Raw genomic sequence first — 13,552 nt, forward strand, 5'->3', positions numbered from 1 at the left:
TTTTTTTCTTTTTTGAATTACAGCAGTTATAGAAAAGTGCAGAAATCTTAAGTGTATGGCTCAGTGGTTTATCGCAAAGTGGGCAGTGCCTTTTTTTTTTGATAGGTATGGCTGAATTGTTTTCATGGAGGTTGGACCATTTTATTTGTTTGTTTGTTTGTTTATTTATGTATTTATTTATTTATTTATTTTTGAGAGAGTGAGTGGGGTGGGGGGTGTGAGGGGCAAAGGGGGAGAGAGAGAGAGAGAGAGAGAGACTCTTAAGCAGGCTCCACACCCAGTGTGCGGAGCCTGACACAGGGCTCCATCTCACAACCCTGGGATGATGACCTGAGCCAAAATCAAGATTTGGACACTCAAATGACTGAGCCACCCAGGCACCCAACTTGGACCATTTTATAGACTTCGAATGTTCAGTGCACTAAAGAAATCACATTTCCTATGGAAGAGAATCTCTGTGGGAAAATTAAAACTACATCTTGTGTTACTAACAGTTTTAATTTATGGTTTCTAAAACAGAGTGCATGATGATAAGGTTTAATAGCATAATTTGAGGACAGGGAAGCAAACAAATGGGATTCAGACCATATTAGAAAATACCTTTACCTTTTCAACAAAAATGATGTCTTACACATCATATAACAGACATTTATTATGTTACTTATAAAAATGCTGGTTTTATGTATTTCTATTGATTTATATTGTTCCTTTTATGAAAGTAACACTTTTTCATTGCAAAAATCTTAAGAGAAATATGAAAAAGAAATGAACCATTCAGCCATAATCTCATTTAATTTTAGTGTCCATTCTTTTTTTCTTTACATTTTCTGTATATGTATTACATATATTTTTTGTTTGTTTGTTTATATATAGGCCGATACTCTATATACTGAATTATAACCTGATTTTTATCAGTATGGTTCATATTAGTAAAAGTCTCAATTTTCAATAACTGTATAGAGTTTCATTGTCTGAGTGTACAATGATCAGTCTCTTTTGATGGACATTAAGGTCACTAAATTTTAGTGTCTATGATTAATTCCTCAGATTGTATTATTCATTGGAAAAATTCTGAGTCAAAGGATACAACCTTTCTTAGGCCTTCTAAATTTTGACCAAACTTGAACGAAAAAGATTCTAATTTACATTATAGTAGTTCCTCCATTATCTGTGAGGAATACTTTCCAAGACCCCCAGTGGATGTGTGAAACTGCAGATAGTACCAAACCCTATATATACTATGTTTTTTTCTGTACATACATACCTATTACAAAGTTTATTTTTTAAATTAGGCGCACTAAGAGATGAACAAAAACTAATAATAAAATAGAACAATTTTAACAATATACTGTAATAAAAGTTGTGTGAGTGTGGTGTGTCTCTCAGATTATCTTATTGTACTGTACTTATCTTTCTTCTTGTGATGAAATCAGATGATAAAATGCCTACGTGATGAGGTGAAGTGAGGTGAATGATGTAGGCAATGTGACGTAGCGCTAAGCTACTGGTGACTTTCTGATGACAAGTCAGAGGAGGATCATCTGCTTCCATACTGCAGTTGACTGTGGGTAACTGAAACTGCAGAAATCGAAACGGTACATAAGGGGGGACTGTTGTATTCTCAGCAATGTATGATCATAGTAGAAATACATGCCCAGTATAGAAAAACATAGGAAAGCACAAAGACCAAGTTTAAAACCAGTCATTGTTTACTCATGTGTTTTTCTTCAAGGCAACAAATATTTATGATGCTCCTTACTGTGTGCCAGGGATTAATACAGGGGAGGGGTATACAAAACAGACAAAAAGCCACTCTGTCTTGAAACCTAAATTTTAGTGCGGGAAAAAAGAAAATGAGTAAAGCACATAATATGTTAGATAGTAATAAGTGCTATGGAGAAGAAGTGAGATAGGGCACTCCAAGGCTTTTATTCTGTATGAGATGGGAAGTTCTTAGAGAATTTTGACCAGAGGAGTAATTTGTCTCTCTCTAACATTTAACAAGATCTTTGGCTCCTGTGTAGATGATAGAATGAAGAGAGGAGGCAGGGAGACCAAATCTAAGGTTGGCTAGTGTATTAGGGTTCTTCAGAGAAACAGAACCAGTAGATAACATAGGTAGGTGGGTAAATAGATATTTCAGAGCATTGGCTCATGTGATTGTGGAGATTGGAAAGTTTGAAGTTTGTGGGACAGGCCAGCAGGCTGGAGACTCAGGCAAGATTTCTCTGTTGCAGTCTTGAGGCAGAATCTTTGCTCTTAAGGCCTTCAACTTATTGGATGAAGACCACGTACATTATGGAGGGTAATCTGCTTTACTCACAGTGTACCAATTATAAATGTAAATCACATCTACAGAATACCTTCCCAGCAACACCTAGACCATTGCTTGGCCAAATAATTGGCTACCATGATCAGATACCTCTTCTTTAGAGGCCTTCTCTGACCACCCAATGTAAAATAACTTCCTGCTTTTCACTCTGTTCCTTTACCCTGCTTTATTTTTCTTCATAGCATTTAGCACTGCCTGAAATTATATTCCATATTATTTTTCCCCCTCCTGTCTGTTGTCTTTCTCCCCCACTGGAGTCTAAGTTTCGTAAGAAAAGGGGTCCTGTCTTGTTCACTGTATGGTAAATATACCCATTTTCTAGAATAGTTAATGAATAGGCATAGTAAGTTGGAATATGAAGGAATGGCTATCTTTAAGCTTTGTTAGGATTATATGGTGTAGTTGTAGTTGCTGCCCTAGCTAGAACTACTTTGGATTTTATTCTCTGAGTTCTTTGAATCCAAGTATTCATGTGAGTTGAAAGTATTTTGAGTAAAAATTGATTTTGCTTTGAAGACTAGATTGTTGTATTTTTGTTTTGTTTAAAAAATACTTTTTTCTGGGGCGCCTGGGTGGCTCAGTCGATTAAGCGTCTGCCTTCGGCTCAGGTCATGAACCCAGGGTCCTGGAATCGAGCCCCATGTCGGGCTCCCTGCTCGGCGGGGAGCCTACTTCTCCCTCTCCCTCTGCCTACTTGTGCTCTCTCTCTATATATGTCAAATAAATAAATAAAATCTTTTAAAAAATACTCTTTTCTGATTGTAAAAGTAATACATGCATACTGTAGAATGTTTGGATGAGAGTGGAAAGGAAAATGAGAAATAATCCTCAATTTAGGAAGTGCCATTCTTACTATTTTGGCATATTTTCTCTCAGTATTTAATCCGTGTATATGTATATGTAATTTCATATGCTTATTTTACTTTATACTTTGTACACTTACGGTGATTGTGTTAATGTTTTCCTATTACTAAAAATTTCTCATGACATAATTTGAAATTACCATGTAGTGTATTTGATGAATATCATGTTATTTGTCATTTTTCTGGGTGTTTAAATCTTCATTTTTAATTATTTAAAAACTAATCACCATCTTTCTGCATAAATCTTTGCCTTCCTTTTGAATGACTTAGAATATATTTCTAAGAGGCATACTGTATATGTTTTGTTAAATTGTTTTCCAGAGAGTTTGTATCTCATTGTACCCACACCAAGATTAAACTTTGTTATTTTGAAAAAGTTTAACAAGCCTTTTCAGTAGTCTATTCTAAATTCATAAGCCTCTTTACAAATGGTACTTCTCTCTGAGCAGTTTGAGTATATGCTGAGTCAGCTAAGGCATGGCCTACTAAAGAAGGTCTAATACTACTAAATATGCTTGGCCAAGGAAAAGAACTCCAGAGACATTTTCAAACACATAGCAACTGTGCCAGTCTGTGCCTTCCTATTGAGTTGCCTGGGTGCTATCTTTGATGGACTTCAAAACTGAGATCAGTCAGTTTGAATGAGATGATTCAGAAAATACTTAAGAAAGTATAGAATCACTTGTAAATCTTGTACATATTTACTGACTACCTACTGTGTACCCTGTACTGTGTACCGTGTACCGTGTACTGTGTGATGGCCTGGTGATACGAAGAACCAACTGCCAATTTTTGTAGGTAGGTTGTACATAAAGACTCTTTACCCTAATATAAGGGAGGTTCTTTCTCCCCTCTCTTTCCTTTAGAAAACCAGGAGTCATTTATTGGAGTCCTTATAAGATCTCTTATATTACAGGATGCTTCCTAGTTATTTAATTTGGAATAAAAGGCAAATGTTAAATCCTCCATCTTTAAGACAGCAGGTTATAAAAACTGAAGGATTAAAGTATTGGTAGCAGAAGACACTATCACCTAATTAATTTCAAAGAAACAATTTTGCCAAAGGAAACATTGTCCCAGGGGATCTGGAAGAGTTCACAGGAAAGGGATGGATGGATGAACTACTAATTGTTGACTTCTGTGAATGGTTGGGGAAGACATGAACCTCATTCAGTACTAGTTTTAGATGTTTATTGAGATCATCCGACAGTAGTGGTGAAAAGGAGCACAGAAGATTTCAGCACATTTTTTCTGAGATAAGATCCCACAATTTGTTTTATTTTTATTTTTAAAATTCTTTAAACTAGACTCCATCCCCAATATGGAGCTTGAACTCATGACCCTGAGATTAAGTGTCACATGCTCTTCCGGACCAAGCCAGCCAGGTGCCCCTGATCCCACAATTTGAAGTGTTGGGTATTAATTAATGCACACCAGCTGTTGAAAGATTTTGCTTTTCATTTATTTTGAGACAGTTTCAAGCTTATTTCTCAGTACAATGCAAGAACTTTTTGTTTCTCAAACTATTTGAAAGTAAAGTTGACTGAATGTTTTGTCGTGCTCTAATGTTTTAGTGTATGTTTCTTACAGAGGAGGTTGTTTTACATAATCCTAATAGGAGAATGAAATTGGTAAAATAACATTGACACATTACTGCCATCCAGTCTTCTAAGTTTCATCAGAGGTTCAATAATGTTTTGTTTTGTTTTATTTTTTTCATAGCAAAGGTATCCAGTTCAGAATGATGTGAAGTTGTCATACTTACTGAATTTCTTTCAATCTTGAATAGTTTCTCAGTCTTTGCTGGACTTTTCATGACCATGACACTTCTGAAGATTATAGATAATTTATTTTGCAGTATGTCTGTCAATTTGGGTTTGTCTCTTATGATTAGAATTAGGTTATACCTCTTTGAAAGGAATATCACAAAAGTGATGCTGTGTTCTTCTCATTGCATCTGATTATCAGGTGGTATATGATTTTGGTTTGCCTCACTACTAATGGTGATCATCTTCATTACTTAAGTACGGTGGTGTCTAGCAGCTTTCTTCACTGTAAAGTTATCCTTTTTTCCCTTTGTAATTAAATATTTTCTGGAGAGGTGTTTTGAAACTATGTGCCCTTTTCATTAGAATTTCAGTTTATTCATTTATTATATCAGTATAGATTTGTGGTTCCTATCTTATTCAGTAGTTATAATTTGTTACTATCATTATTTATTTTGATGGTCAGGCAGTTCAGTATTGGCTAGTGGATGCCCTTTCAGCTTGGCTCCTATATTTGATCTGTCCTCCTAATTCTTTAAACACTTCCTTACTTTCTGTTGCAACAAAAATGTTCCAGGCTCATTTTATATTTTCCTATACTCAGCTCTGGGATGAGTCAATTTTCCAAGGAGCGTTGGTTACTTTTAGTGAAGAATGGTATTTAAATCTCGGTGGTAGGTGTGCTTAGTGCTACTGGGATTGCTTTTAGGCCCTCTCAGCCAACCATGTTAGGTAATATATGTATAATTTTGTCTTTCTCTATAAAAAAAATTCCCTCCTTTTCTGTGTATTAAAAACCATGAGTTCACAATATCTCCGATTCTAGTCAAATCTCATAGATTTCATTCTAGCCTTATGTAAGGTAACGCTTTTTGTTTTTACTTTTTTTTTCTCTCTTTAAGTAGGCTCCATGCCCAGTGTGGACCCCAGTGCGGGGCTTGAACTCATGACCCTGAGATCAAGACCTGAGCTGAGATCAAGAGTCAGATGCTTAACCAACTGAACCACTCAGGCGCCCCTGGTTTTTGTTTTTATAACTCCCTTTTCTAACAGCGAGAAACCTGGCTTCCATTTTCCACAATATATTTACTCATTCAGTTCTAGAATGTATATTAAGTAGTTTTAGAATTGCTTACCTACATCACTGGAAAATAAATGTACTAATCATAATGAATATTTCTTCATAATTAAAAAATAAATCTTTTGCTTGCGGCTATATTACTGAGTTTCAGGAGTCACTTGATTTAGTTTTTCCCCCATCATTAAGTGTGATTATATTATTCATTTGAAGTATATTTAGTTTTCTTTCTTTCTGCTCTCCTAATCCTTGTCGATTGTATTTTTTAGTACATAAAGCATTTATTGTACCTAGTTCTAAGAGTCAAAACAACACAAGCAGATACAGTCATCCTTTCTGTCCTGTTCTCATTCTTCCCATTTTGTTTCCACTGGATAACCAGTTTCCTTAGTTTCTGTTTTATCCTTCCTAGGTTTTTTAGTGTACTAATGAACAGGTACACATATGTATATTTTCTTACTTCTGCTTATTTCTTCTACAAAAGGTGGTACATAGATAGGTACATAGCTACTCCTTTTCACTTTTTTTTTTTCACCTAAAAATGTACCTTGAAAATTATTCTATATCAGTCTATAGAGGCCTTATTTATTCTTGCTTAAGGATGCCTAGTATTCCATTGTGTTGATATGCCATAGTTTATTCAACCAGTATCTTATCTATGAGCATGTAGATTGTTTCCATTTTTTTTGAAATTAGAAACAGTGCTCCACTGAATACTGTGCATATGTATTTTCATAATGTTATTTAATTGACAATGCATCTTCAGGGATAATTCCTAGAAGTGGGATTGCTGGATCAAATGTAATTACAAATGTAATTTTGTTAAATATTGCCAAATTATCCTCCAAAAGGGTTGTACACGTTTGCTTCCCTACCAGACATATATGAGAATGCCTGTTTTCTCACTGGTTCACGGACAGAATATTTGCCACTGTTAGGTGAGAAATATGTAGCTTTGATTTGCATCTCTTAAGAGTAAGTCCGAACATCTTTTCTTATATAAGGGTCATTTTTATATCTTTTCCCCATTTCCTATTTGGATTTTGGTAATTTTTACCCCTCAATCTAAAAGAAATTTTTAGGCATGTAAGTCCTTTCATCTGTGACGTATGTTGTAAATATTTTTTCCATCTTTTCATTTTCCTTTTGATTTTAAAGTGTTAAAAATATTGCTGTGCAAAAGTTAAAAATTTTTATCTAGCCAAATTTTCCTATTTTTCCTTTTACTGCATCTGGATTTTGACTCATAGTCACCTTACCGTACACTCAGATTTTAAAGGAATTCACACATACCTTTTTCCAGTACTTATGGTCTCTTTAAGTTTAAATTTCTGATCTATTTGGAGTCTATTCATGTATAATCTATTAAGTCTGGCTCTAATTTTATCTTTTTCCAAATGGTTAACAAGTTGTCTCGGCGCTTCTTGTTAAAAAGATCCAGCAATTACACTTTGGGGAATATAAGGTATGGAAAACACAGATTCAAAAAGATATCTGCACCCCCCACCCCCAGTTGATAACAGCATTATTTACAGTAGCCAAGACATGGAACAACCTAAGTGTTCATTCATGGATGAATGCATGTACAAGTTGTGTTATATATACACAATAGAATATTATTCAGCTATAAAAAATGAGGAAATCCTATATGACATATCATGGATGGACTTTGAAGGCATTATGCTGAGTGAAATGTCAGACAGAGAAAGACAAATACTGTATAATTTCACTTGTATGAGAATCTTAAAAAGCAAACAAACAAACCTCTCCAGACTCACAGAAAAAGAGATCAGACTTGTGGTTACCAAAGGTGGGGGATGGAAGGTGGGGGCATTGGAAGAAGATGGTCAAAAGGTACAGACCGTTAGGGATGTAAGGTGCAACACATGACTGTAGCTAACACTGCTGTACAATATATAAGAAAATTGTTAAGAGTAAATTTTAAGAGTTCTCATCACAAGGAAAAAATAATTTCCCCTTTATTCTTCTTTCTTTTTATTGTATCTGTATGAGAAAATGGATTTTAGCTGTTGTGGTAATCATTTCACAGTATATGTAAATGAAACCATCTTGCTGTATGCCTTAAGTTTATACAGTGATGTTTGTCAGTTATTTCTCAGTAACTCTCAGAAACGCCAAAAAAAACACAAAACACCCTTCATCATTAGGGTTTAACATTCCTTCAGTGATTGGTAACATATAACATGCCGTTCTTTAACAGTGCATACAATGATAAGATTAATTTATGGCTTTTTTTTAAGATTTTATTTATTTGTCTCAGAGAGAGAGAGAGTGAGCATAAGCAGAGGGAGAAGCAGGCTTCCTACTGAGCAAGGAGCTTGATGGGGACATGATCCCAGGACGCTTAACTGACTGAGGCACACACGTACCCCAAGATTATTTATATTTAAAATATGTATGGTTTCATCTGTGGAACTAAATTAGAGGCAATATGTAACGTTTAATGAAACTTATCTGTAAAGCCTGTTGGTAGGTCCTGGCTTTGTTTCAAATGTCTGTATAGAATAAATAAAGAATAAAAAAATAAGTTACTCAGTGATGTGAGATGCCACTTTTATCATGTGCTGAATGTCCATTATGTACTTGGGTCTATTTCTGGACATTGTATTCTGTTAGATCAGGATTTGGCACACTATGGCCGGTTGGCCAAACTCAGCCTTGTTTTTGTAAATAATGTTATTTTGGGGCACAGCCACACTCATTCATTTACATAGTGTATATGGCTGCTTTTGTGCCTGGTACACCAGGAGAGTTGAGTAGTTGTGACAGAGACTGTGAGGCTTGCAAAGCTTAAAATATTTACCTTTTGACCCTTTACAGAAAAAGCTTGCTGACCCTACACTGAGGTAATTGCATATACCTATGCCGTAAAAGTACCTTATTTTTAATTAGAATGACTTATGGTAGTGGGTTTTAGTGCCTGGTAGGGCTGACCCCCCCACCCCCACCCCCTTGTAGCTTTTCTTTTTCCATGTTTTTTTTCCTGAGTATTCTTATAAGTTTGTTTTCCCATATGAACTTGAGTATCAGCTTGCCTGTGTTTCCATAAGAAGCTTTTTATGTGATTGTTGGGCACGTGTCAAACATATAAATTGGGTGAGCTGCACTCTTTGTAGTGTTGAATTGTCTCATCTAAGAATGAGTTATGAAGACTAGAATAGAGAAACTTCCAAGGAACTGCCCCACAAAACTGCAGCAGACCAGCTGATTTCTTTTTTTTTTTTTTTTAAGATTTTATTTATTTATTTGAGAGAGAGAGTGAGAGAGCACAAGAGGGGGGAGCAGGAGAGGGAGAAGCAGACTCCCCGCCGAGCAGGGAGCCCGATGCAGGACTCGATCCAGGGACTCCAGGATCATGACCTGAGCCGAAGGCAGTGGCTTAACCAACTGAGCCACCCAGGCGCCCTAGACCAGGTGATTTCAAGGGGAATTCTATTTAAATCTTCAAAGGACATTATAGGCCAGAAGCTTCATGGATTGTTTTGTAGCATTGATTTTGAAGGAAAATGTTTAAATTATTTTTATGGGAATCATTTTTAGTTTTTTTCTTTTGATCAGAGACTGTTGTTAGTTGATTTTTCTCCTTTATGGAATTTACTATTTCTTTGTGATCTAAAATATGATCAGTTTTCATAAATTTTTCATGTTTGCTTGAAAAATAGGTTTAGTCTCTATTAACAGAGTGTAAAGTTTGATATCTCTAAGATTTGCCTACCTTCTTGGTTATATTTATTCTTTTAAACTTTGTTTTTTGTCTTCCTGTTCTGACTTGGACTGGGAGTAATATGTGTTCATGTATTTTTAATCTATGTTGTCTCTTTGCATATCTTCTACTTTCCTTTCATGATGTATTTTTTTTTTCGAAACTTTTAAAAAGATTTATTTATTTATTTTAGAGAGAGGGAGGGAGAGAGAGAAGGAGAGTGAGAGAGAGCTGGAGCAAGGGGAGGGACAGAAGGAGAGGGAGAGTATCTCAAGCAGATTCCCCATTGAGCATGGAGCTTGATGCGGGGCTTGATCTCACCACCTTGAGATCATGACCTAAGCTGAAATCAAGAGACACCTAACTAACTCAGCCACCCACATGCCCTTTCGTCTTTGTTTCTGAGTCATATCTTGGTTACTGAAGAAGGGCTCATGGGTACAGAATTCTCTGACCTGTTAACTTGTTTAAAACTGTTTTTCGGTTGCCTTTGGATAGAACATCTTTGCTTTATTTACACTTTATTTTCTACAGTGTTTTGAAAATGCTGCTCCGCTGATGCCTTGCTTGGTATGCCGTTTTTTTTTTTAAGATTTTATTTATTTATTTGACACACAGGGAGCACAAGTAGGCAGAGCAGCAGGCAGAGGGAGAGGGAGAAGCGGGCTCCCTGCTCAGGGGGCTCGATCCCAGGACCCTGAGATCATGAGCTGAGCTGAAGGCAGTCGCTTAACCAACTGAACCACCCAGGTGCCCCTGCTATGCCGTTTTTAAGAAGTTTGATGCTAGGCCAGTGCTCTTTCTCCTCTAAGGTTTTTTTGTTTTTTTTTTAATTAAAATTATTTGGACTGGAAACTGAGAAATTTCCTCTTTATCTTCAAAATCTAATAATTTCTGTAAGATACTTCTAAGAGTTTAATGCTGTGGACCAATTTTTCTGTAGTACCTGGACACCTTTTATTTTTTATTTTTAAAGATTTTATTTATTAGAGAGCGAGCGAGAGAGAAACAGCATGAGAGGGGAGAGGGTCAGAGGGAGAAGCAGGTTCCCCACTGAGCTGGGAGCCCGATGTGGGACTCGATCCCAGGACTCCGGGATTGTGACCTGAGCCGAAGGCAGTCGCTTAACCAACTGAGCCACCCAGGCGCCCCCTGGACACCTTTTAAACATGCAGTCAGGTTTCTTTTTATTTCTGGAAAGTTTCTGTGAGTTATAGTGTTTGTTTTTGTTTTTTTTTTGACAGTTTTGTTGAGGTGTAATTCACATATCCTACAATATGCTCATTTGAAGTATACGATTCATCGATATTTAGTATGTTTACAGAGTTGTGCAACCATCACCACAATCAGCTTAGAACATTTTCATCACCCCCAAAGGAAACCCTTTTAGCTGTCACTCTCCTTTTCTTCACTCACTTAACCCTAGAACTTGATCCTAAAACTTGGATTATAGTTTTAAATGTTATTCTATTTCATTTTTTTTGTGTCTGTGTGTATATATATATGTGCATATGAACTCCAGTTATACATGAGATGGATCTTCTTTGTTTCTCATTTCAACTACTTTCTGTCCCATTTTGCTTCTTTTTCTTATTTCCATTCACTTAGGTTATTTTCCTGCTTTTCTTCAGTGACACTACATTTTTCATTTGAATTTATCACTTTTGGGCATTGTAATTTACTTTCATTTCTGTTATAGTTTTGTTTCTGTTTCTTTGCTGAGTGAAATCTTCTTTCATTTCTTCCTGCTTTTGGTTAATTTCTGTTTTTGTTTTTGAACTTCTGATTTAAGACATTTAAAAAATAACATCAAAAGCTTGGTTGAGCAAAATTTAGTTCACTTGGGAGTAACTCTTTTCAGTTAGGTTCCCTCAGAGCAGTAAGGCATACCTGGTATATAATAAATTCACTTCTGTTATATGTAACTAATATGATAGTTATCTATGTATTGTCCTTCAGAAAATTAAGAAAATAGTTATTGAAATCTCTCTCGTTGGGGCTTAATTATCTTGCTGAACCCCAGTTAAGAAAGGTTGATGTGTGGTGTTTTAGTTTTCTTCTGCTCTCCTCCTACTCTCTCTGTCCTTTTATGTGTGGGTTGTTTTTTGTTTGTTTGTTTTGGTTTTTGTATAGCTGAAGATTGCTCATGTTGCTACATTTTTTGGGACAGGGCTGGTAGTTTGAGGTTAAATTTACAAAATTCTTAGTTTAAGAACATCCTTTGTCAGTGTAAAAAAGTGTAGTTTCTTTATTGGAAGATATTTTGGGGGGATAGGTAGGGAGTAGGAGATTTTGTTGGGGGAAGCTTTGCATCCTTTGAATGTTTTTAAAAATTCTTTAATGTTACAGGATCTTAAAATCCCTCCCCTGGCATTTCTTTTTCTTTTAGTCATATAGTTTCCAAAAGATGCCAGCCTTTTCTCCCCTTTTTAAAAAGATAAAGTTTATTTTTTAATGCAGTTTTAGGTTCATAGCAAAACTGAGTGGAAAGTATAGAGGGTTCCCATACATTTTCTGCCTTCACATACACAACCTCTCCAGTATTGACAGTGGTACTTTTACTACAATCCATGAACCTACATCATCATCCAGACTTCATAGTTTACATTGGTATTCACTTCATGGGTTTCAACAGATGTATAATGATACATATTCACTATTATAGTACCATATGGAATTGTTTTGCTGCCCTCAAAATCTTGCTCTGCCTATTCATCCCTCCTTTCCTCTAACCCCTGCCAACCACTAACCTTTTTTTTTTTTTTAAAGATTTTATTTATTTATTATTTGACAGAGAGAATGAGAGAGAGCGAGCACATGAGAGGGGGGAGGGTCAGAGGGAGAAGCAGACTCCCCGCTGAGCAGGGAGCCCGATGCGGGACTCGATCCCGGGACTCCGGGATCATGACCTGAGCCGAAGGCAGTCGCTCAACCGACTGAGCCACCCAGGCGCCCCCAACCACTAATCTTTTTACTGTCTCCATAATTTTACCTTTTCCAGAATGCCATATAGTTGGCGTCATATAGTATGTATAACCTTTTCGCATTGGCTTCTTTCATGTAGTAATATGCATTTAAGGTCCCTTCGTGTTTTTTCATGGCTTTATGACTTATTTCTGTTTAGTGCTGAATAGTATTCCACTGTTTGGATGTACACAGTTTATCCACCTACTGAGGGACATCTTGATTGCTTCCAAGTTTTGGCAATTATGAATAAAGCTGCTATAAATATCTGTGTGCATGTTTTTTTGTGGACATAAGTTTTCAGCTCCTTTGGGTAAATACTATGGAATGCAGTTGTGTGATCATGTGGTAAGAGTATGTTTAGTTTTGAAACTACCCAACTGTCTTCCTTTTTTTTTTTTTTTAAGATTTTATTTATTTATTTGACAGAGAGAGACACAGCGAGAGAGGGGACACAAGCAGGGGGAGTGGGAGAGGGTGGAGCAGGGAGCCCGATGTGGGGCTCGATCCCAGGACCCTGGGATCATGACCTGAGCTGAAGGCAGATGCTTAACCACTGAGCCACCCAGGCGCCCCTACCCAACTGTCCTCCTAAGTGGCTATACCATTTTGCATTCTCAGCACCAGTGAATGAAAAATTTCTGTTGCTCTACATACTCATCAGCATTTAGTGTTGTTCATGTTTTAGATTTTGGCCATTCTGATAGGTGTATCGTGGTATCTTGTTTTAATTTGCAATTTCCTAATGACATACGATGTTGAACATCTTCTTCATTTACTTACTGCCATTTTCTGTTCATGTCCTTTGCCCATTTTTAAAATTGG

At 36.4% G+C, this 13,552-nt stretch overlaps 1 protein-coding gene across 9 annotated transcripts in view; it reads left to right on the forward strand.

The window, feature by feature from the left end:
* Positions 1–13,552, forward strand: part of FBXW11 (F-box and WD repeat domain containing 11) — a 123,364-nt gene that overhangs the window by 45,603 nt on the left and 64,209 nt on the right. The gene's annotated exons all lie outside the window — the stretch shown is intronic.

Source organism: Mirounga angustirostris, unplaced genomic scaffold (genome assembly GCF_029215605.1).
Source record: "Mirounga angustirostris isolate CCGP_5_RB_7025 unplaced genomic scaffold, mMirAng1.0.hap1 SCAF_7, whole genome shotgun sequence".
Classification (NCBI taxonomy): Eukaryota; Metazoa; Chordata; class Mammalia; order Carnivora; family Phocidae; genus Mirounga; species Mirounga angustirostris.